This window comes from Microtus pennsylvanicus, chromosome X (genome assembly GCF_037038515.1).
Source record: "Microtus pennsylvanicus isolate mMicPen1 chromosome X, mMicPen1.hap1, whole genome shotgun sequence".
In the NCBI taxonomy this organism is placed as follows: Eukaryota; Metazoa; Chordata; class Mammalia; order Rodentia; family Cricetidae; genus Microtus; species Microtus pennsylvanicus.
Window position 1 is genome coordinate 25,584,655 of NC_134601.1, and position 23,957 is coordinate 25,608,611.

The window sequence follows — 23,957 nt, forward strand, 5'->3', positions numbered from 1 at the left end:
GAATATTTTTTTTATTTCTTTACTGTCTTATGGATAACTCAAGAAAATGCTTTGCTGTTCTCTTGTATTGGTACAGATTGTAAATTTCTTCTGGTTCACATTTTAATTCTACAATAGTGCAGTCCTAGAAGACAGATGCTACATTTTCATTTTCTTACAATTCAATAAAATTTGTTTTATTCTTCTTTAATCTGGTGAACATTCTATGAATTGACAATAATGTGTGTTCTGCAAGTATCTAATGCAATATTCTGTAATATCCACCATTAGGTTTTTTTGTTGTACATATTTCTTTGTTTACAATTAGTTTTTCTGTTTGGATAACGTACCTGTTGAAAGAAGCAAGGAGTTAAGATAGTAGCAGCTTTCTTCTTTTCATATAATAGTTTTTGTTTCAACCTTGCTTGCTGAAGTGTTGAATCTTATATTCTTGTTGAACTGAATATTTTATTATTATGTACTAGCCTACTTTGCCTCTATGTACACTTGTTTATTTAAATTCTATTTCATATTTTATAAATTTACTCCTGATAATGGCTGATAGCTGTAGAATATCTTTCTTTTTCCTTCTTCTCAGTGTCAGCCATGTATACACTTATTTGTATTTTCTTTCATATAGATTAATTTGCTTTCTTGTAGATAATTTAATTCTTCCATTCTTCATTTTTTAAAATATGCTTTTAATTTCCATAGAAATAAATGACTTCTCCAGTTTCCTCCAGATTCATAATCCCTCAAACCCTTCCCATATTATCTTTTAGTTGATATTTATCATTGGACACACACATATAGATAGATAGATTGGATAGATGATAGATAGATAGATAGATAGATAGATAGATAGATAGATAGATAGATAGATAGATAGATAGATAGATAGATGTACATTCAGAAACATATAGTACTTTCTGAGTAATTTTGTTTATTATGTTTCAAGGACGACAACTCTGAATTAGACAACCAATCACATGGTTTATTTCTGGAAGAATCTGATTCTCTTTCTACCAAAAGTCAACAGTTTCATGTAGTTTGTTGTCTAGGGATAAAACCTCACAAAAATTTCCCCCTTCCATTTTATCATGTCCAGTGATAATGTAATCTTATTCAAGTATAGTTTATGCAGCCATTTCTAGGAGAGATTGTTTCCTAGTAAAATTCCTGGTGTCCTTCTTCTTAGAGTATTTCCTACCTCTTTTCTGTGATATTTCCTTAGCCATAGATGTAAGTGCTGTTATATAGATGTATCTTTTGGGGCTGGATTTCCTACATCTCATACTCTTCATTGTTTCCACATGTATTTTTTTTTTTTTTGCTGTGATGTTTTCCATTTGCTGCAAAAAGAAACTTCTTTAATGAAGGCTCATAGCTATACTTATATGTGGGTGTAGGGATAAGATTTAGAATGTAGTAAGGAATTATGCTGGTCTAGTAAAGTGGTAGTAGCAGATTCTTTTCTAAGGTCCATGACTTCACTATGTCTACATTGTTATTGTTGATGAATAAAACATGTTTTGTAATTTAGATTTTTCTATGACTTTTTGCTGTTTCTCTTTTGCTTGCAGGATTAAATGTTACTGACTGAATCTATGACATGAATAGATTTTGGGAGGATACGTCTGCTCCAATTTGAACACATTTTAAGGGCTGCAGTGGGACAATGGTCTGTATCCTATCAATTATATTTTAAATCAATGTTGATTGGCCAGTAACCAGACAGGAAGTATAGTCAGGGTGTCCAGGCAAGAAGTAGAGGCACGGCAATGAGATTCTAGTAAGGGGAAAGTTCTTTCTGCAGTCCTGACCCAGCCAGAGAAGAAGCAAGATGTTACTGTCTCACTGAATAAGGTACCAAGCCACGTGGCTAACATAGAGTAGAATAATCACCTAATATAAGATATAAGAGTTAATAAGAAGCCTGAGCTAATGGACCAATCTGTTTATAACTAATGTAGATCTCTGTGTGATTTCTTTGGGACTTAACAACTACAGGAACTGGGGCGGACAGAATACTCAGTCAACACTGGGCTGACTGTGACATTAAACTCTTTGTATATTTCTTTTTTATAAGAATAACATGTCTTTCTATGCTCTATAATGTCTATGATACTTTCCTTTAATGACAAAATTGAATATCTATAGCATTTTCACTGTTTTATTCCTTTGTTATGGAGCTAAGTGTGTCAGACACTTTTAATCAAATATTTTGCTGATGTGACTATGTCAATTGATTTTTTAACATTAACTAATATAATTTGAAGCAACATATAGACAGCATAGAATTTAATGCAGTTTAACCATTGGAAAACAGTGTAAACTAGAAGATATATCAGAAAAACACTCTGAAATGAAGCACAAATTCAAAATGACTGGAATCCAGAGGAAATAAAAATGAGTTAAGGCCAAAATTATTTAATGAAACATAGTCAAATGTGTTTTTCTAAATATGATGAAAAACATAAATTTGAAGATACTATAGGCTCTATGAGAGTAAACCTAAAAATATGAATAAAAATATACCATAATTTAATTCGTTTGAAACAATGTTAAACAGAATATAAAGATATTCAATGAAAGTGCATACATGCAGAGAAAAAAATAATGATCAAACATCTTTCCTGAGAAAATATTCCACTAAGTTCATTAGCATGTTCAAAATATAACAATAGCAAAACAAAATTAAAACCTCAAAGTACAGTATATACAAATCAAAAATGCATTTCAAGCAAAAATTACATTTGAATAATCAAGGACTAAAAGGGTAAATGCAATTGAGGAGAAAGAGTCCATTGCTACCAGATTTACATCAAAGAAATATTAAAAGAAATCCTTCAAGAAAAAGAAAAAGAGTAGTATATGCATATATGGATCTAAAGATGAAAAAATAAAATATGAATGGCATAAGTTATGGTATATATAAATACATTTAAAAATTTAAATCTCCCTAAAAAAACAACTGAATTGCTAAGTTCAAACTAGGATCAATGCATTTATGTGTTTATCACATACAGAGAATCAAGAAGTCTGAGGAATTTGAACCAAGAACAGAAGGGAAGGAATGACACTATAATGTAATAGTTTTACACTATGCACAAAGTGAAATATTTTGGAAGTCTGACGATAATAGGACAAAATATATTTAATAATTTTATATTATATGTGGATATTTAATTATATGCAATATATGAATATATAACAATTATTGGGGATTATTAATAAAATAAAACAAAGAAATGTAGGAAATAATCTAAAAGAAAGATAACTTGGACTAGCAAAACATTCAAGAATTTAAAAGTCAAGAAAAATGAAAATAGAATAAACAACAGATGGGGCAGATGGAAAACAAATAGCAATATTTTAGATTTCTATCTAACTAAAATGAAAAATAAATTAGGCACAAATTGCTTGAATGTTTAAACTGAAAAGTAGACATGAGATTTAAAATAAAATATACTGTGATTAAATAGCATGACTTTAGGCCATGTGGTGGTGGTGTATGCCTTTTATCCCAGCACTTGGAAGGCAGAAGCAAGTGGATCTATGTTTGAGGCCAGTCTGGTCTACAAGAGCTAGTTTCAGAACAGGCTCCAAAGTCACACAGAGAAACTCTGTCTCAAAAGACAAAAACAAAACAGAAAAAGAACAGCACTTTAAATTAAATAATACATATAGGTTGAAACAAAAAGTACATACTGTACTAAAACTGAAATAAAATGGTAGTTTTATTAGTAACCTTGGGTAAAAAATAAGAAATTACAAGAGAAACGATTTAAAGAAACAGTTTTGACTCATTTACAGAATAGTGGTCTACAAATCCAAAATGAGTATGCCATCAGGGATAATTCCTTCTGAAACTTCTAAGAAAGAATTTATTCCTTGCTCTTCTATAGATCCAGATATGTTCAGTGCTCCTACTAGTGAGTCATTGGCTCGGAGATGCGTAATTCTAATGTGTGCCTTGACCTTTTTTGAGATTATACATCATTTCTCCTAATCTTCTCTGACTCAAATCATACACAAAAAGTACAGACAATAAAGAAATGATGAGAATTGGAGAAATAATATTCTCCAAGGAAAAACTCTAGTTGTCCAGTCCCAAAAGCCGAGCCCTAAACACAGGCATACTATTGGGATTGTTCTGAATGGGCAGGCTGTATCTGGGAACACATGTCTACTTTGATAATCTAAGTTGAAAACTCTGTTTGGTTTGTAAATCTCTGGGACATCCAACTTCTAGGTCCTAGCAATCCAGGCAGTGGCAAGGGTGGGTTCAACTTCATGGCATAGGTCTGAGGCTGGACAATCATTGGTTGACAATTCCCACAATCTCTGTGCCACCATTACCCCAGCACATCCCACAAGTGGACAGACTGTAGGTGAAAGATTATATGGCTGGGCTGTTGCCTCAGTCCCTTCGCTGGTAATCTTGCCTGGTCACAGGAGATGATCAGTTCAGGCTATATAACCTATGTTGCGTAGAGTCTTAAATGGGGTCATCCTTGTAAACCTTGTCCCATCCTGTAGCCTGCCATTTTGCTCTATTGACAGTGTTCTTTGCCTTACAGAAAATTTTGATTCATGAGTTCCAATTTATTAATTATCAGTTTTAATGCCTTTGCTATTGCTGTTCTATTCAATAAGTCATCTCCTGTGCCAATGCGAAAACTTTCTGACACTAGGCTTCTTTTGGTTGGGATAATTTTAATTACTGCTTTGAATATTTTGGGCACTTAAATGTTTATTTAAATTGTTTACTTGATCTTTATTCAATTCTGGTATGTGGTATCTATCAAGAAATTAGTCCATTTCTTTTACATTTTCCAATTTTGTGAAGTACAAGCTTTTGAAATGTGACTTAGTGATTCTCTGAATTTTTTCCATGTATGTTCTTATGCTCTCCCTTTCCTTTCTGATTTTGCTAGTTTGAATAGTCTCTCTGTTTTTTACTTAGTTCTGATAAGGGTTTGTCTATCTTGCTAACATTCTCAATGATCCAACTCTTGTTTCATTGGTTATTTGTATTGTTCTCTGTGTTTTTATTTTATAGATTTCAGTCCTCATTTTGATTATTTTCTTCCATCTACTCCTCTTGTTTGTATTTGCTTATTTTTTGTTCTAGATCATGTGCTTTTAGGGTCATAGTATGTGATTGCTAGTTTTTTTGTTTTGTTTTGTTTTGTTTTTATTTGTTTGTGTAGTAATAGCTGCGGTGCTGTGTCCCCAGCACCTCGGCCGCCTGGCTAGCTTATACCCTGAAACAACAACACACAAATTGTATTCACTTAAATACTGCTTGGCCTATTATATCTAGCCTCTTCTCAGCTAACTCTCGCACCCGACTAGCCCATTTCTAATAATCTTTGTGGCCCATGAGGTGGCTTACCAGGGAAGATCTTAACCTATGTCCATCCTGGGTCGGAGCTTCTTTGTGTGTGCTTCAGAGAGCAGAGCTATCACGTCTGCCCAGGAGAGGGGAGCATGGCGTCTCTGAGCTCACTTCCTCTTCCTCCCAGCATTCTGCTCTGTTTACTCCTCCCACCTATGTTTTAACCTATGAGGCCAAGCAGTTTCTTTATTATTTAACCAATGACCTTCCTCCATCATGTTTGGGTTTTTTGGTTGTTTTGTTTTGTATTGTTTTTCTTATGAAGGCACCTAGTGTTAAGAACTTAGCACTGCTTTCATTGTGTACTGTCAGTTTGGGAATGTTGTGTATTAATTTTCATTGAATTCTAGGAAGTATTTTATTTCTTTCTTTCATTCTTTCTTGACCTAGTGGTAATAAAGTAGAGAGTTGTTAAGCTTACATAAGTTTGGGTTTGTAAGATTTCTGCTATTTCTGTTGTTGTTGAAATCCAGCTTTAATCCATGGTTGTTTGATAGGATGCACAGAGTTATTACAATTTGTATCTACTGATACTTGTTTTATGACTGCATATATGGTCACTTTTGAAGAATGTTCCTTGAGGTTTTCAGAAAAAAAGTATTCTTTTGTATTGGAGTGAAATGTTCTGTAGATATCTGTTAGGTCCATTTGAGTCATAACATACGTTAAATCCAATATTTCTCTGTTTAGTTTTTTTCTGGTATCCACTGGTGAGTGTGTCGTGTTGAAGTCTCCCACTTTCAATATGTGGATGTCAATACATGATTTAAGCATTAGAAGTATTCCCTTTACAAACCCTGTATTTGGGGCATAGATGTTGAGAATTGAGATATCATCTTGGTGGCTTTTTCTTTTGATGAGTATGAAGTGTTCTTTTTCATCATTTTTGGTTTGAAGTCTATTTCTGGCTCTTAGGATTGCTACTCCAGATTGCTTCTTGAAGCCATTTGCTAGGAAAACTTTCCAATACTTTACTCTGAGCTAATCTGTTTCCTTGATCTTGTGGTGTGCTTCTTATACGTGACAGAAGGATGGATCTTATTTTCACATCCATTTTGTTTATTTGTCTTTTTTATTGGGGAAGACATTTTATTGTTACAGAGAGATATCAATGAACAATGATTGCTAATTCCTGTAACTTTGCTGTAGTTATTGATGGTGGTAGTATGTGTGGGTGCTTGTTTTCTTCTTTAGGTTATTCTGGTGAAAGATTATTTACTTCCTGTGTTTTCATGGTTGTAGTTATCCTTAGGTTGGATATTTCTTTCAACCACCTTATATAGGGCTGGATTTGTAAAAAAAGATTTTATTTAAATTTGACTTTATCATGGAAAACCTTGTTTTTTCTTTCTATGTTGATTGAAAATTTTGCTGAATATAGTAATCTGGCCTGGCATTTATGCTCTCTTAGAGTCTTTAGCACATCTCTTCAGGCCCTTGTATCTTTTAGAGTCTTCATTGAGAAGTTGGGTGTAATTTTAGTAGGTCTACTTTTATGTTATTTGGCATTTTTCTCTTGCAGCTTTTAATATTCTTTCTTTTTATATGTGTTTAGTGTTTTGAATATTATGTAGCAAGTGGTCTTTCTTTTCTGGTCCAATTTATTTGGTGTTCTGTAAGCTTCCTGTACCTTCACAGGCATATCCTTCTTTAGGTTTGGAAAGATTTTGTCTATGATTTTGTTATAAAATTTCTATGACTTTGAGCTGGAATTCTTCTACTTCTTCTATCCCTATCATTCTTAGGTTCAGTCTTTTAATTGTGTCCCAGATTTCCTGGCTGTTTTGTGTCAGGAATATTTAGGTTTCACATTTTCTTTGACTGATTAATCTATTTCTTCTCTCAGGTCTTCAATACCTGAGATTCTCTCTTCTATCTCTTGTATTCTGTTAGTGATTCTTGCATCTCTCATTTCTGTTCACTTATTTTTTTAAAATTTATTGAGAAAAAGGAAAAAAAAGTTTCTGCCTCCTCCCAGCCTCCCATTTCCCTCCCTCTCCTCCAACCCTTTTCCCCCTCCCCCCACTCCTCTCCCCTTCCCTCTCCAGTCCAAAGAGCAGTCAGGGTTCCCTGCCCTGTGGAAAGTCCAAGGTCCTCCCCCCTCCATCCATGTCTAGGAAGGTGAACATCCAAACAGGCAGGCTCCCACAAAGCCAGAACATGAAGTAGGATCAAAACCCTATGCCATTGTTCTTGGCTTCTCATCAGCCCTCACTGTTTGCCATGTTCAGAGAGTCCAGTTTTATCCCATACTTTTTCTGTCACAGTCCAACTGGCTTTGGTGAGCTCCCAATAGATCAGCCCCACTGTCTAAGTGGGTGGGTGCACGCTTCGTGGTCCTGACTTCGTTGCTCATGTTCTCCCTCCTTCTGCTCCTCATTGGGTCCTTGGGAGCTCAGTCTGGTGCTCCAGTGTGGGTCTCTGTCTATCTCCATCCATCACCAGATGAAGGTTCTATGGTGATATGCAAGATATTCGTCAGTATTGCTATAGGATAGGGTCATTTCAGGTTCCCCATCCTCAGCTGCCCAAAGAACTAACTGGGGACATCGCCTTGGGCTCCTGGGAGCCACTCTAGGTTCAAGTCTCTTGCCAACCCTAAGGTGGCTCCCTTAACTAAGATTTGTGCTTCCCTGCCCCCCTATCCAACCTTCCTTTCTCCTAATCATCATGTTTCCCCAAGTTGCCCCTATCCTCCCCTTATTAGTTTTCTCTCCCCATCTCCCCTTACCCCCATGCCACCCCAGCCCCAAGATCCCAATTTTTTCCCCGGCAATTTTGTCTACTTCCCATAGCCAGGAGACTAACTATATGTTTTTCTTTTGGTTCACCTTCTTATTTAGCTTCTTTAGGATATCCAATTATAGACTCTGTGACCTTTATTTAAGGCTAGAAACCAATTATGAGTGAGTATATCCCATGTTCATATTTTTGCGTCTGGGTTACCTCACTCAGGATAGTGTTTTCTATTTCCATCCATTTGCATGCAAAATTTGAGAAATCATTGTTTTTTACCACTGAGTAGTACTCTAATGTGTATATATTCCACACTTTCTTCATCCATTATTCCATTGAAGGACATCTAGGTTGTTTCCAGGTTCTGACTATTACAAATAATACTGCTATGAACATAGTTGAACAAATGCTTTTGTCATATGCTAGGGCATCTCTTGGGTATATTCCCAAGAGTGGTATTGCTGGGTCCAGGGGTAGTTTGATACCGAATTTCCTGAGAAACCGCCACACTGCTTTCCAAAGTGGTTGCACAAGTTTGCATTCCCACCAGCAATGGATGGGCACAGGAGATCGCTTCCTATGTATAACACCAGCAGCACAGACATTAAGGGCAACATTGAATAAATGGGACCTACTAAAACTGAGAAGCTTCTGTAAAGCAAAGGACACTGTCACTAAGAGAAAAAGGCAACCTACTGACTGGGAGAAGATCTTCACCAACCCCACAACAGACAAAGGTCTGATCTTCAAAATATACAAAGAACTCAAGAAACTAGACTATAAAATGCTAATTAACCCAATTAAAAAATGGGGCACTGAACTGAACAGAGAATTCTCGACAGAAGAAGTTCAAATGGCCAAAAGACACTTAAGGTCGTGCTCAATTTCCTTAGCAATCAGGGAAATGCAAATCAAAACAACTTTAAGATATCATCTTACACCTGTCAGAATGGCTAAAATCAAAAACACCAATGATAGCCTTTGCTGGAGAGGTTGTGGAGGAAACAGTATCCATTGCTGGTGGGAATGCAAACTTGTGCAACCACTTTGAAAATCAGTGTGGCGGTTTCTCAAGAAATTCTGTTCACTTATATTGATTTTTCATTTCCAGAATTCCCTCTCACTTTGCAGGGTTCTTATTATTGCTTCTATTTCCATTTTCAGGTTCTGAACATTTTTATTTGTATCTCTCAACTGTTAATTATTTATTGGTTTTCTTAAAATTCTTTAAGAGATTTATTGATATCCTCCAATTTGTGAATGTCTTTTCCTCAATTTCTTTAAAGGATTTGTTCATTTCCTCTTTAAGGACCTTTATGATCATGATAAAGTTCATTTTAAGGCCATTCATTTATGCTTCATATGTGTTGGAATATTCAGGGCTTACTGTATTGGGATGACTGAGCTCTGTTGGTGACATATTGCCCTGGCTGTTGTCTGTGTTCTTCCTCTTATGTTTAGGCATCTGTATATAGGGTGATTTTAACCCTAGGTGTCAATTTTTTTAATTTATCTTTATTGGATGAATATTTTCTTCTTTGGTTTATGTTTATTCTCTGATCTTATAGGTGATATGACATGTCTTTGAGTAGAAGGACTCATGTTGGAAGCTGGATTTCTGATGGGCTGGATGGCCTCTGGTCCATCAGAGTGTTGTTGTCCAAGTTTGGGACTAGAGTTTTGGCTATGTGCATGGTCTCTGATCTAGCTAGTGTCCTATGGGGTTCAGTATCCTGCTCTTACTTTTGTGCAGTAGAATGCTTCTTCCTGATTTGGGGGCAGTAGACCTGGTCTCAGGGTTTCAGGATGCTGGTCTGACTTCTGGGCTTCAAGATTCTGGACTGACCTCTGATGATGTAGAAAGAAGTCTCCTGCCTAATGTGTGGGCTGAAACACAGTGATGAGGAGAGGAAGGGCAGCTGTAGTTGGGTGAGGAAGGGTGAGGTGGGTGGCATTCTTACCTATGTTTTTGGATGCTGGTGGATTCTGGTGGAATAGGAGTATTCCTTCAGAGGTGTGGACTAGGTTATAGTGGCAAGGAGAGGAGGGTGGTTGGACAGAAACTGGCATGGTGGGCTACCATCTTACCTTTTTGCTTCAGGATACTGGCATGGCCTCTGATGGAATAGAAGGCTTCTGTTAGATGTGTGACAAGGAAAGGAGGAGCACTTGGAGTTAAGCAGGGTAGGCACAGAAAGGGCAAGGGGTGGCTAAGGTGTTGTCTTAGTTGGTTTTCAGGTAGCTAGCCTGACCTCTGATGGTGTGGAAGGCTTTTAACAAAGGTGAAATTATCAATGATATTATTTTTTCTTTATTTATTTTATTGATTTTTATTGAGCTATACATTTTTCTCTGCTTCCTGCCCTGCCTCTCACCTCCTCTTCAACCCTCTCCCAAGGTCCCCATGCTCCAAATTTACTCAAAAGATTTTTTTCTAATCCCCATGAAGATTAGATTCATGGATGTCTCTCTTAGGGTCCTCATTGTTGTCCAGGTTCTCTGGGATTGTGACTTGTGATCTGGTTTTCTTTGCTTTATGTTTAAAAACAACGTATGAGTGAGTACATGTGATAATTGCTTTTCTGTGCTTGGGTTATATCACTCAAAATTATATTTTCTAATTCTACCCATTTTCCTACAAAATTCAAGATATCACTACTTTTTTCTGCTGTGCAATACTCTATTGTGTAAATGTACCACTTTTTCCTTATCCATTCTTTGATCAAGGGGCATTTAGGTTGTTTCCAGGTTCTGGCTATGACAAACAATGCTGCTATGAACATATTTGAGCACATGCCCTTGTGGCATGATTGAGCATTTTTTGGATATATACCCAAAAGTAGCATTACTCGGTCTTGAGAATTGTTTCCTAATTTTCTGAGAAATCACCACACTGACATCCAAAGGTACTCTACAAGTTTGCATTCCCACCAGCAATGCATAAATATTCCCTTTTCCCCACAACCTCTCCAGCATAAGTTGTCATCAGTGTTTTTGATCTTGGCCATTATTATAGGTGTAAGATGGAATCTTAGAGTTATTTTGATTTGCATTTTTCTGATGACTAAGGATGTTGAACATTTTCTTAAGTGTCTTTCAGCCATTTTAGATTTCTCTGTTGAGAGTTCTCTGTTTAGGTCTGTACTCATTTTTTAATTGGATTATTTGTTCTTTTGATGACCAATTTCTTCAGTTCTTTGTCTATATTGGGAATCAGACCTCTGTCTGATGTGGGGTTAGTGAAGATCTTTTCCCATTCTGTAGGCTGTTGTTTTGACTTGTTGACTGTATTCTTTGCTTTACAGAAGCTTTTCAGTTTCAGGAGGTCCCATATATTAATTGTTTCTCTCAGTGTCTGTGCTACTGGGGTTATACTTAGGAAGTGGTCTCGTGTGCCAATGTGTTCAAGTGTACTTCCCACTTTCTATTCTATTAGGTTCAGTGTGGCTGGCTTTATGTTTAGGTCGTTGATCCATTTTGACTTGAGTTTTGTGCATGGTGATAGATATGGGTCTATTTCATTCTTCTACATGCTGATATTCAGTTATACCAGCACCATTTGTTGAAGATGTTTTCTTTTTTCCATTTGATATTTTTTGCTTCTTTGTCAACAATCAGGTGTTCGAGCCTGTGTGGATTAATATCCGGGTCTTTGATTCAATTCCATTGGTACTCCTGTCTGTTTTTATGCAAATACCAGGCTGTTTTCAGTGCTATAACTCTGTAGTAGAGTTTGAAGTCAGGAAATGTGATGCCTCCAGAAGTTCTTTTGTTGTACAGGATTGTTTTGGCTATCCTATGTTTTTTGCTTTTCCATGTTAAGTTGAATACCATTCTTTCAAGGTCTGTGTAGAATTTTTCCTGGGTATTTGGTGGGCATTGCATTAAATCTGTATATTGCTTATGGTTAGATTGCCATTTTTATTATGTTAATTCTACCTACCCAAGAGCGTGGGAGATTTTTCCACTTTCTAGGGTCTCTTCAAATTTGTTCTTCAGAGATGTAAAGTTCTTGTCAAATATGTCTTCCACTTGTTGGGTTAGAGTTACTATGAGATATTTTTGTAAGTCCTGGTCTCTGGCCTCCATCTTTGGAGGCCCCATTCCTGTGCCTGCCAAAACCTTGATCCTAACCCAGAGGAGGGTCAAGACAACCAGACAAAAGCTTGACAACTCCCCCAGTCTATTTAAACTATTTCCCCGGAAAGTCCCTCATGGCCTTTTCTCTCTCCTCAACACCCTGCACCCCTTGGTCACTTTTGCAGCTTCCCAGTTCCCCTAAGAGCCAACTGAGAGCACAGGAATCCCACTAAAACTGGATATTCTTTAATTTGGCTTGTTGTTATTTGGCTTGATTGGAATTTTTGCGTCAGCAGAGAGCTTGTGTTAGAAAATATTCCTAACAATTTTATGCTATTTGTACCTATTGTGAAGGGTGATGTGTTTCTGATTTCTTTCCGAGCCCTTTTATCATCTGTGTACAGAAGGGCTACTGATGTTTTTGAGTTAATCTTGTATCCTGCTACATTACTTAAAGTGTTTATGAGTTGTAGAGGTTCCTTGATAGAATTTTTGGGGTTGCTTATGTAAACTATCATATTATCAGCAAATAGTGAGAGTTGGAGTTCGTCTTTTCTGATTTGTATCCACTTGATCCCATTTTAGTGTCTTATTGCTCTAGTTAGGACCTCAAGAACTATATTGTATAGATATGGAGTAGACAACCTTGTCTTGTTCCTTATTTGAGTGGGATCTCTGGGAGTTTCTCTCCATTTAGTTTGATGTTGGCTTGCTGTATATTCCATTTATTATAGGTAAGTTCCTTGTTTCCCTGCTCTTTTCAAGACCTTTCTCATGAAGGGATGTGTTTTTTGTCAAAATCTTTTTCAGCATCTAATGAGGTGATCATGTGGTTTTTATTTTTCAGCTTGCTTATATGGTGGATTATATTGACAGCTTTTCATATGTTGGACTATCCCTGTGTCTCTGGGATGACGCCAACTTGATCATGGTGGATGATGGCTCTGATGTGTTCTTGGATTAGATTTGCCAGTATTTCATTGAGTATTTTTGCATCAATGTTCATGAGTGAGATTGATCTGTAATTCTCTTTGTTAGTTGAGTCCATACCAATTTTCAAAATATGACCTGATGATCTCTGTATTTATTCTGTGTCTGTTGTTATGTCCCCCTTTTCATTTCTGATTTTGTTAATTTGGATATTCTCTCTTTGACTTTTGGTTAGTTTGGATAAAGATTTGTCTATTTTGTTGATTTTCTCAAAGAACCAACTTTTTGTCTCATTGATTCTTTGTGTTGTTTTCTTTGCTTCTATTTTGCTTATTTTAGCACTCAATTTGATTATTTCCTGCCATCTAGTTCTCTTGGGTGAGTTTGCTTCTTTTTGTTCTAATGTTTTCTTTTTTTTTTTTTTGATTTTTTTTTTATTGATAAAAGTAGGATAAAGAAAAGAAAAAAAAACAAATTTCCACCTCCTCCCACCAGCCTCCCATTTCCCTCCCCCTCCTCCCACTCTTCTCCCCCTCCTCCCACTCTTCTCCCTCTCCTCCCACCCCTCTCCCCTTCCCCCCACTCCTCTCCCCCTCCCTTTCCAGTCCAAAGAGCTGTCAGGGTTCCCTGCCCTGTGGTACGTCCTAGGTCCTCCCCCCTCCATCCATATCTAGGAAGGTGAACATCCTAGCCAGTCTGGATGTTCTAATGTTTTCAAATGTTCTGTTAATTCACTAGTGTGTGATTTTTCTACCTTCTTTCTTTTATTGATTTTTATTGAGTTCTACATTTTTCTCTGTTTCCCTCCCAGACTCTCCCCTCCCCTTCAACCCTCCCTCAAGGTCCCCATGCTCTCAATATGTCAGGGCCCATCGGTCCCGACATAGAAAACTATTTTCCCTAACTGGACTGGTACAGAGGTGTGAGGAATAACCAGACACAGCTTATACAGTCTTATACTCAGAAGATCTTGTCTTTTTCTACTTCCCATGTAGATTAGATCTACATATGTCTCTCTTAGTGTCCTCATTGTTGTCTAAGTTCCCTGGGATTGTAATTTGTGAGCTTATTTTCTTTGCTTTATGTTTAAAATCCACTTATGGATGAATATATGTGATAATCCAATGGCCAAGATCAAAAACACTGATGACAAATTATTTTACAGAGGTTGTGGGGTAAAGGGAACACTTATGCATTGCTGGTGGGCATGCAAGCTGGTACAACCCCTTTGGATGGCAGGGTGGTGATTTTTAAGAAAATTAGAAAGCATCCTTCCTCAAGACCCAGTAATACTGCTTTGGGGTATATATCCAAAGGATACTAAATTGTGCCACGAGGACATGTGCTCAACTATGTTCATAGCAGCATTGGATGTCATAGCAAGGACCTGGAAACAATCTAAATGCCCCTCAATTGAAAAAATGATAAAGAAAATGTGATACATTTACACAATGAAGTACTACACAATAGAAAAACATAACAACATTTTGAATTTGCAGGTAAATGGTTGGAGCTAGAAAGCATCATTTTGAGTGTAGTAACCCAGACCCAGCTTCTTCATGTAGGCATTTAGTATAATGAACTTTCCCATTAACACTGCTTTCATTGTGTCCCATAAATTTGGGTATGTTGTGTGGTCATTTTCATTGAATTTTAGGAAGCCTTTAATTTCTCCCTTTATTTCTTCCTTGGCCCATTGATGATTCACTGAGCACTGTTTAATTTCTATGTGCTTGTGGGCTTTGTGTAATTAGTATTGCTGTTAATGTCTAGTTTTTAAACCATGGTGATCTAATAAGATACATGGGGTTATTCCAATTTTTTTTTGTATTTGTTTTGGTTTGTTTTGTTACCAAGTATGTTGTCAATTTTTGAGAAGGTTCCATGAGGTGCTGAGAACAAGGTATATTCTTTTATGTTTGGCTGGAATATTCTATAGATGTGTGTTAAGTCCATTTGAGTCATAACATCTGTTAGTTCCCTTATTTCTCTGTTCATTTTTTGTCTGACGGACATGTCCATTGGTGAGGGCAAGTGTTGAAGTCTCCCATTATTAGTGTGGGGTTTAGTGTATGATTTAAGTTTTAGAAGTGTTTCTTTTACAGATGAGGGTGCCCGTGTATTTGGGGCCTAGATGTGCAGTATTGAGATTTCCACTTGATGGATTTTTCCTGTGACTAATATAGAATATCCTTCTTTGTCTCTTTTGATTGATTTTAGTTTGAAGTCTATTTTGTTAGATATTAGGATAGCTATGCCCATTTATTTTTTAGGTCTATTTGATTGGAATATTTTCCCAACACTTTACTCTGAGAGAATATCTGTCTTTGAGGTTGAGGTGTCTTTCTTGTATGCAGAAGAAGGATGGATTCTGTTTTTGTATCCAATATGTTAACCTGTGTCTTTTTGTAGGTGAGTTGAGTCCATTTACATTAAGGGATATTAATGACCAGTGATTGCTATCTCCTGTTAGTTTAGTTTTCATTGTTGGTGATGATAATTAGTGCCATTTTCCCTTCTTTGGGATTTGCTAATATGATACCATCAATTGTCTATGTTTTTGTTGATGTAGCCAACTTCCTTGTGTTGGAGTTTTTCTTCTAGTATTTTGTGTTGGGCTGAGTTTGTGTCCAGGTACTGGTTAAATCTGGTTTTGTCATGGAATATCTTGTTTTGTCTTTCTATGGTGATTTAAAGTTTTGCTGGGCATAGTAGTCTGGGCTGGCATCCACAGTCTCTTAATGTCTGCATAACGCTTGACCATGACCTTCTGGATTTCACTGTCTCCAATGAAAAGTCGGGTGTAATTCTGATAGGTCTGCCTTTATATGTTACTTGGCCTTTTTCCTGTGCAGCTCTTAATATTCTCACTTTACTCTGTATGTTTAGTGTTTTTATTATTATTATGTGGAGAAGGGAATTTTTTTTTGTTCTAGTCTACTTGGTGTTCTGTAATCTTCTTGTATCTTCATAGGCATATCTTTTTTTAGGTTGGGAAAGGTTTCTTCTATGATTTTGATAAATATCTTTTCTGTGCTTTTCAGTGAACTTCTCCTTCTTCTATACCTATATATACCTTAGGTTTGGCCTTTTCATGGTATCCCATATTTCATAGATATTTTGGGTTAAGCTTTTGTTAGATTTAATGTTTTCTTTGTCTGATGAGTCTATTTCCTCTATTGTATCTTCAGCACTTGAGATTCTCTTTTCCGTCTCTTGGATTCTGCTGTTTATGTTTGCATTTGTGGTTCTTGATCATTTTCTCATGATTTCAGTTTCTATAATTCCCTTGGCTTGTGTTCTCTTTATTGTCTCTATTTCAGTTTTCAACTCTTAAATAGTTTCTTTCATATATTTGATTGCTTTTTCTTGGTTTTCTTTAAGGGATTTTCTGATGTCTTCCAATTTTTTGTTTGCCCTTTTTTTCCATTTCTTTGAGGGAATTTCTCATTTCTTCTGTAAGAGTTTCAAATATTCTCCGGAAGTTATTTTTAAGTCATTTTCTTCTACTTCATCTATATTTGGTTGTTCAAGTCTTGCTGTTTAGATTTTACTGGTGTCATACTGCTCTTTGTGGTATTGTGTGTGTTCTTACCTTTTCTACTCATCTTTTCCTCTAGTAGGTGTGGTTGGGTGATGGAGGAAGGCTAATAAAGGAACTGCCTTGGCCCATTTTATTGGTTAGAACATAGGTAGGTGGAGTAAACAGAACAGAATGCTGGGAGGAAGAGGAAGTGAACTCAGACTCGACAGTTCTCCTCTCGGGAGCAGTTGCCTTCAGAGAGACACCATGCCTCGCTCCCGGGCAGACACACGCTATGAAGCTCCGACCCAGGATGGACTTAGGCTAGAATCTTCCCGGTAAGACTGTGCTACACAGATGATAAGAAATGGGCTAGTCCAGGTGTGAGAGTTAGCCTAGAAGAGCCTAGATAGAAATGGGCCAAGCAGTGTTTAAATGAATACAGTTTGTGTGTTGTTATTTCGGGCATAAGCTAGCCAAGCAGGCGGCCGGGGTGCTGGCAATGCAGCCCCGCCACTCTTATTTCAACAGTTGGGGCTGTCAGTGATTCTTTTGATTAATCTTCTAGGTGCCAATGAATCCAAGCTCAGATGGTTGTTCCTTGTGGTATGGTTAGTGCCACGGTTCTAGTTACCCTTTTTGTTACTCTGTTCCTGGAGGTCACTGAACACTCCTGCGATTTGTTCCACTCCCTGGAAATTTGCTCTCTCAGGCCTGCTCTAGCCTAGGTTGTCATCTCAGACCTGTTTCTGTAAGAGTCCCTGGTCTGGATCCATTCCTGCAGAGGTCCCTGCTTGTGATTGTTTTGCAAAGTACTCTGGCTCTGGTTTACTCCCTTGGAGTTCTCAGCTTTAGTTCTGTCCAGCCCAACAGAGAACCTGGCTCTGGCTTTCCTCAGAGTTCCCAGACTCATGCTTGACACACAGAGGTTTCTGGTTCCTGCCTATTCCCTTTGATGTCCCAGACCAATGCCTGGACCCACAGTGGTCCTGGCTCAGGCCTACTCCCTCTGAGGTCCCAGACTCATGCTTGGACAGACAGAGAGCTCAGGTTCCTACCTACTCCTTCGGAGGTCTTAGATTCGTGCCCAGACATGCAGAGGTCCTGGCTCAGGCCTAGTTTCTCAGAGGTCCTAGACTCATGCGCAGACCCACAGGGTTCCTGGCTTAGGTCTACTTACTTGAAGGTCCCAGATTCACATCCAGACCCTCTGCGGTCTTTGTCTTTGGTTCACTCTATCAGCTGTTGCTCCCCTGTACCTGTTCCTATAGAGTTCATTGTCTCAGGTCTTCTCTAGCCCAGGTCATTGGCTCAATCCTGGTCCCTCAATGTCCCTGAACTGGATCTGCACCCACTACCATGGAGATGGCTTTCCCAGAACCACTCTGGCCTGGGTATCTGGTTCAGTCTCTGTCCTGTGGATGTTGTTGCCTCAGGCCCTCTCCAGCCCAAGGTGGAGTTTGAAGCCTCAGGCCTACTTTCACCTAGGTCACTAGCTTTGATCTGTTTCTTTAAATCCTGGTCTGGATCTGCTCCTGCAGAGAGGTCCCTGACTGAAGTTGATCCTGAGAAGGTCTCTGGCTCTGGTCTTCTCCTTCAGAATTCCTAGGCTCAGGTATACCCAGACCTACAAAGGATCTGCAGAGCTTTCTGGTTCCTACCTATTCCCTTTGACCTCCTAGATCCATGCCTAGACCCACAGAGGTCCTGGCTTAGGCCTACTCCCTCTGTAATCCCAGGCTCCCACCTGGACATGTAGAGATCTCTGGTTCCTGCCTACTCCCTCAGTGATCCCAGATTCATGCCCTGACCTGCGGAGGTCCTGGCTTAGGCCTAGTTCCTTTGGAGGTACTAGACCCATGCCCAGACCCACAGGGTTCCTGACTTAGGTCTACTCCCTTTAAGGTCCCAGATTTACATCCATACCATCAGCGGCCTCTGGCTCTGGCTCACTCACACAGTGGTTGTTCCCCTGTACCTGTTCCCATGGAGTTCACTGTCTCAGGACTACTTTGGCCCTGGTCGCTGGCTCAGTCCTGTTTCCCCAATGTCCCTGGACTGGATCGGCCCCACTCCTGTGGAGCTTGCTTTCTCAGGCCCACTCTGGCCTAGGTCAATCAATGATTTTCTTATAAATACATTGGTCCTTAGACTTTGGATGATTCTAAATTCAATATTCTTTTAAAAAGTATATTAGACTGGTTATAGCTGAATAGATATCATTTATAAAGAAGATCACATTCTGAAATTCATGATATTCAAAATTTTGGAAGTAAAATTACTAAAGCCATTGAAGAACTTTATAATACCAGTAAAGATTGATTTTAGAGTAAAAACAATATTAATATAGGTAAAATTACATTAAGATAATATTGTAGAAGTTACACTAGATAAATGTCAAACTAGAAAACTCTTGTTCATAATTCTTACATTTTTCTTCCATAGGGACAGAATAAAATAAATTTCAGAAAATAGTTTTTGGATTGCTATGGTATCCAAGGGAATATCAGTTAAAAAACATTTTTCTTTCAAAAAACATTTCATGTTCTATTTACTTTTTTGGCTCAGCACTCTGTCTCATGCAGGGGAACATAACACTTGAGTTCCAAATTTCTTCTATTAAGCCAATACAGAAAAACAAAATTTACTTATGAATTTCTAATATATCTTTGAGATTCACAGGGAATTTGTTTTGTCTATTTATATTGTCTGTTTTTAATCTCAAGAATATAGAGGTATAAAGATGGCTCAGAGGGTAAAAAGGACTTGCTTTTAAATCAATATGCCCCAAGATCAATCCCTCAACGTTTGGAATTCATGTTTATAGTATCAAAAAATCTATCAGTAGAAACTTTGGAAGTCAAAAGTAATTTAGATTAATATAAAAAATATCAAGAAAAATTCTCACTTGATATTGTACATCATGCAAAACTTCTCTTCGAAAACAAAGAATAAAATGTTAGTAGTAATAAGAATAATCGAGTTAACTACCACTAGACAATCTTAGAAGAAAACTAAAAGGAATATTTCAAGTCTATTTTAAGGAGCACAACATAGTGACTCAAAGCCTATAAAAATATAAAGGCTTAGAATAAAGTTAAATATATTTTTATACATATGGAAACTAATAGTATCATACCACTCATTTATAACTCCACTCTCCATATTACTTAAAATAAATTCATAAAAAATAATTATTAAAATACATAAATGGTTTAAATATATAAAGATGGAATTCATGACACCAATATTAGAAATAAAAGCCCAGAATTCAAAGAGTTCTATGTATGGATTGAACTGAATCCTCTTAAAATAGATTACAATAATTTCTATGATGCTATATGTGATTTTCCTGGCAATCAGAAAAACAATCCATATAATATATTTTTTAAAAGTTAGAAATAAATCATCATATAATACAACACCAAGTCAAACAAACACAAAGGAAGTTAACAAGAGACAAAGTAAGGAAAATATTCTAAGACTGATAGGAAACAGTACAAATTGGCCAACATTAATTTTCCTAGTTTGACTCTGCCTTTGAGAACTCATGTTTCTGGTATTGTTTTGGTACAAACAAAAATGAATAGTGCATCCCTCTTTGGATTCTTTGGAATGAGAATAGATGGAAATAGCTTTAAAAGATAGAGAAGCCTCTATTTCCATGTTTCTCAAATTAATTTGGCTGAGTTGGTTGCTTTGAAAGAATTAATCAAAAACCAAATCCCATATTCTAATCCAATTCTGCCAATGCTTCCTTTGCTTCAGCCTTGGGTGGGGTTTCAGCAGCAGCAGCAGCAGCAACAGGAGGAGGAGAAGGAATAGCCTTAAGATCAAGTGGATCACCTAAGAAGGTCTTAATCTTTTCAGCATGTAGGTAGGTATACTCAGTCTCAACAGAAAAGCCAAGACTTATCTGTATCCATTGATCATAGAGTATGATACTGAGGCAACAATCGCCCAACCAGTCTGCAGAAAAACAATAGTAACATTTCAGACACCCTCCAGGAACTGCAGAGTCAGTTCTGTGATGTCAAGCACTTCCAGGTTGTAAATGCCACCATTATCAAACATCTGCTGGATGATCAGTCCAAAGCAGATAGGGGAGATGTTCACTGTGTTGAGCAGTGTTGCTCTGTGGCTTCCACCATGTCCTCAGTTTTTTCAGCTGCACATCACTCAGAATTTCATTGATACCCATGGAAATTTTAGTGGTGATGTTTAAAGCCTCCAAGAAAGAAGTCTTCTTATTCCCCAGGCCAGTGTTTTGCACTCACACAGTGACCTTACATGGGAAAACGGCAAATGGAAAGATCAATTAAGAAATATAAAAGATGAGCATTGTAAACCAAACAGAACTAAAGGACATTTACAGAACATTCCAGAAAGTGTGACTGCAAACAAATAAGGTATTTGCAACTGACAGTAACCAGGAAAGAGGAAATCAGTTTTCTTCGTTGAACTGACCACACTCTAGTCTAGGCAGAACGCATGCTCAGGAGTACTTGGCCAACACAAAATAGACTACATGTCATGCTTTAGAGGGTCTGTGCAAGTACGATTGTGTTTAGTTTGGCTGTGTTGTTGTGTTGTGTTGTGCGTGGTGCACTTTGTTGGTTTGCTTAATGTTAGTTTGCCTAAGAAAAAGAACATGAAGTTGCATGGCTAAGGAGGAGTTGGGTAGAGAAGACAATATGAACAAAATATTGTATAAACAATTTAAAAACTAAAAACTACTTAAATATACATTTTTTATTAACCAGGAAATATTTTCTTATATAGACCACAGAAAGCTTTAATAACTTGTTATAACACAAGGCATCTTTTTAACATAATATATAAATTAGAAAGTTACAACAAATTTGTATACATGGAAGGTGATTAATATATTTGTGACAACAAGTGTAGTGAGAAGGAAATCTGTGAGAAATTTAAGAATTTCTTAAAAATGAAACTGAATTTACAATGGATCAAAACTTATAGAACATGCTGAAGATGTATTGAGTCTATTGAGCCTTGTGGAGATTTATGTCAACACAAATGTGACAATATAAAATTAAAGCCTTATTCTGTATGTAAGAACTAGAAATAAAGAAAAAAATATAAACTCAAAGTTTCCTGAAAGAAGGTAATAATATTCAGATTTTTTTGAAAGAAAATTGGGCAATGGGTAAGCAGAGGAGAAAAGAACAAAGTTAATTATTTAAAATATTTGCCAAAATTGACTAATCATAGTTTGATTAAATAAGAAACAAAGGTGTGAGTGAAATACAGTATGAAGTGAAAGTTGCTACATTACTACTCATTTTAATGCATTCAAAAAGAATATGAGATGAATACAGAGTTTTACACATTAACTTGGATAACTTAGGCAAGATAGATACATTATTAAGAACTCACACCTCCCCCTACCTGGACAGTTGAGTATCTTTCTCCCAGGCTAGAGAGTACTACTCTCTAGGTCATAATCCCTGGAGACACATCCTGTGCCCCACTCTTACCCACGAGATTCCAAGAGACACGGGAGTATCCTCGGAACACCTCTCATCATCCCCTCATGACATCCAGGACCACCAGAGCCTTGGCCCCACCCCTAGTTGGAGAAGTGAATATTTGACTCCAGGGCTGGAGGGCCCTACCCTCTGGGACATAGTCCCTGAAAGCAGATTCCGAGTTCTACTCCTACCCAGCATAGCTGCAGAGACCTTGAAGCAGCCTCTCCACAACCCCATGGAAGGCCCACCCTCTCTGAGGAGTGGATAGAAGGTATGGTGGTAAGAAGGTGGAGGGGGCAGGACGGCATGAGAGAGGGGGATTGGTATGCAAATTAAGATTGCTTTTTAAAGAAAAAAACTCTCCAGAAAAAGGAACAATCAAGAATAGGTTGTATCATTGGTAAATTATATCGAACCTTTAGAGAAATAATACCCAAAACATTTAGCTTCCAAATAATAAAAGAGGAAGAAACACCTTCTATTCTAGGAGACCTGTATTAACCTAACATGCTATAGACAAATTTCTGTTTTGCTATGTAATTCTTTGAGTTATCCAGATTTTGGAAGCATGAAAATCATTTTTATTGTAAACACTCCTAAAATCTTAACTGTCGGGATAATGACATCTCAGAAATTCCAGGAACCAGATACCTGTAAGGGCAGAGTTGCTTAGAAAGACTATGTGGCATCACTGCTGAGATCAACTAAGGCTGCTGTCTCTATTATTTACGGTGAAGTACTCCATGGCTACTCTAGCCATCACTGGTGAGCTGAAGCATGGATCATGCCTTAATTGTGATTCTGCAGATGGAAAGATTTGTGTTTGGGACATTTTGTAGCACTAATAAGATAAAGCCTTCAAAATTAGGCAGAGTCTTGGCATAAGAACAGGACCTTTAGAGGGATAGTCCTCTGGGATGCTAAGTACACTCTTGGGAATAGAATCATAGATAGTATGAAAGGGAGGTAGAACTATTAAAATGACGGAACACCAGGTTTTCCAAGGCACCAACTACAGAGCAGTCAAATAAATTACAACTAGTAAAGCTAAAAGGACACTGTATCACAAGACATTTATAGCATACTCCCACTGCAGTGTACAAATAATGCCTGAATTAAATTTTTAACATTTAGTATCGACCTTTCTAGCTTCACACTTATTTTGGATGTGGTATTCTTTTGTTAACAGAGGTTTCTGTCTTGTCTGGTCCCACAGCCATTCAGTCCCAAATAAACCTACAGAGGTCTACACTAATTATAAACTAGTTAGACTATTTGCTCAGGCTTCTTATTAACTCTTACAGCCTACATTAACCCATAATACTTTTCTATGTTAGTCATGTGGCTTGGTATCATTGCTTCCTCTGTGTCTGAGTGACACCTGCAGACTGAGTATTTCCTCTTCCCAGAATTCTCTTGTTCTCATCACCCTCCCTTTACTTCTTGCCTGGTTACCCTACCTATACTTCCTGCCTGGCTACTGGCCAATCAACATTATATTAAAATACAAGTAACAAATCTTTACAAAGTACAAGACCATTCTCCCATAGCAGTATCCCTTTCTAGAAAAGTAATTAATAAACAATGAATGTAACTAGCTGTAAGAATGAGATACTCTCCAAGCAAAAGACAAATATGATTCAAAACCAATTCACTGACTAGCAAGCTGCTACTATATTTTAGATCCCCAAGGTACAACTATATAGAGAGACAGGTGTTTCCTTTTTCAGTTTTCATTTCAGTAGCTCATGCTTCTACAACACATAGTTTCACAAAAGAGGCCATCACTCAGGGCCTCTGGTAGAGCTAC

The 23,957-nt window shown here is 37.4% G+C and overlaps 1 pseudogene; it reads right to left on the minus strand.

Annotated features, from left to right (window-relative positions):
• Positions 1 to 20,385: 20,385 nt before the first annotated feature.
• On the minus strand, positions 20,386 to 20,958 carry LOC142840280 (large ribosomal subunit protein uL10-like; annotated as a pseudogene).
• Between the last annotated feature and the right edge of the window lie 2,999 nt (positions 20,959 to 23,957).